The 1,840-nt window shown below is 40.8% G+C and overlaps 1 long non-coding RNA gene across 1 annotated transcript; it reads right to left on the bottom strand.

The window, feature by feature from the left end:
* Positions 1 to 489: 489 nt before the first annotated feature.
* Positions 490 to 1,551, bottom strand: LOC117817794. Its single transcript, XR_004632215.1, has 3 exons — positions 1,378 to 1,551; positions 1,154 to 1,227; positions 490 to 933 (listed from the first exon to the last, which is right to left on the bottom strand). It is a non-coding gene; the product is annotated as an uncharacterized LOC117817794 (long non-coding RNA).
* Between the last annotated feature and the right edge of the window lie 289 nt (positions 1,552 to 1,840).

Below are 1,840 nucleotides of genomic sequence, written 5' to 3'. Positions count from 1 at the left end.
ATTGTCTGCCTGTGTTTTGTTAGTCTTGATATTGTCTGCCTGTGTTTTCTTAGTCTTGATATTGTCTGCCTGTGTTTTGTTAGTCTTGATATTGTCTGCCTGTGTTTTGTTAGTCTTGATAAGATGAGTTAAGTTGAGATCAGTAAAGCAGGATAATGTTCAGACTTGAATGAAAAGGTTCAGTTTCATAGAGTTCACCCTGTGGAGACTCTCTGTCCCATGACCACCAGCTCTCTATAGAAGAAGCTCCAAATAGCACCTCCACTCCTCACAGGAGGTCAGCCGCCTCTTCTTAAAACCATCAAACCACATTTTTACAACCCCATGAAAATTTTTCTGGATCCACCCCTGATAATCGGAGTGAAGTCATAAATATTTCATAAATTCTGAGTTTCCTTTTTTTTCCAGGCTCCACTAATCACCACACTAAGACATTAATAAACAGTATTCATGTTAAGCAGTGATTCATCACAGTTTGTAAAGCACACAGACAATGCCATCCTTTAATCAGAGGTGTCAGATGAGATAACCTGTCATGCATCCTTCAGCTCGGCATGAACACTTTGTCCTTTTGTTTGAAACACTAGTTCTAAAACTGAACTTTCCCTCCCCCTGTCTGAAACTACAGCAAACACAACAGCCTGATAAACTGCCCTGTGTCTCCTACAAGGACCGAATATGAAATAAAAACTGTGAACAAATCATTGCTTTCTAACGCTGACATTTCCTGCAATGATTGAGCGCTTCATATCTAACAGGGAAATTACAGACAAAGCTTTTCCAGGCTAAACACTATAATTCAGTGTCAGGGCCGCTGAAGTCCAGAGGCGCCTCGCAGCATTTTCCCTCCCTCGCAGAAGCTTCCTCCTCGCTCAGCGCTCCACTCCACAAGTCACAGCGGCGAAGGATTTCAATAAGCCGAGACGAGCCTCTCTGAAAATATCAAGATAATGAGAATCTCAAATACACACGGTGAAGGAAGAAGTCAATACTCTGAGGATGTGAGGGAGCTGAGGAGAGTCACAGACGCATTAACACCAAGGTCATTTATTAAGCCCACGGCTCCCACTTCTTCTCCCGCTGCTGCATTCGGAGGAAAAGTGCAAATCTAATTTTCTGTGCATCTCATTAGAGGCAGAGCGACCACACTCACTTATCATCCTCTGTTGTGCTTTCTTCTTCTTCTGTTTTCACTCTTCCTCTGCTGGCTGCAGTAATCACCGAGGCCTGTGGTGTATTAGGACATCATCAGCTGTTAAACACTTTAACTGGACTGTATTTGTCTTAACAAACACACTGACTGATCGCTACTGTGTGCGTGCTTCAGGAGGCTGGGATTGTTCGGTCTGATTGTCTCAGAGTGGAGAGATTTCTTACCTTTAGAGTTAAAGAGTCCTCCAGTCCTTCACAAAACCTTTGTGTGCTGGAGTTTCCTTTTTCCACAAACACATTTTAATTGCAATAAATATCCATTAGGGGCATCACAACATAAACCAAACATTGTAAAAAATGAGCTTTGCAGCTGTAAGAATCAGAGCAGGACCAGTGATTATACAGGGTTGTGGTTTTTATAATATAATAATAATACACTTTATTTATATAGCACCTATGAAAACAGATATTACAAAGTGCTTTACATCATAAAAACCCAACAGTAAAGAGAACAAAGCATGGGGGGGGGATTTATAGAGCTAGCAAGACAATTTAAGAAAAACAGCTGAAAAAGAGAAACTACTATAAACATTAAAACAATGATGGCTGATGATTTTCCTAGGACAGGTTGTTCAGAAAGTTTATTCCATGATCTTCTTTTCTATTAATAGTGGAGCAGATAATGAAA

The sequence above is a fragment of the Notolabrus celidotus genome, chromosome 8 (genome assembly GCF_009762535.1).
Source record: "Notolabrus celidotus isolate fNotCel1 chromosome 8, fNotCel1.pri, whole genome shotgun sequence".
Classification (NCBI taxonomy): domain Eukaryota; kingdom Metazoa; phylum Chordata; class Actinopteri; order Labriformes; family Labridae; genus Notolabrus; species Notolabrus celidotus.
This window is presented reverse-complemented; position numbering and strand designations above follow the sequence as displayed.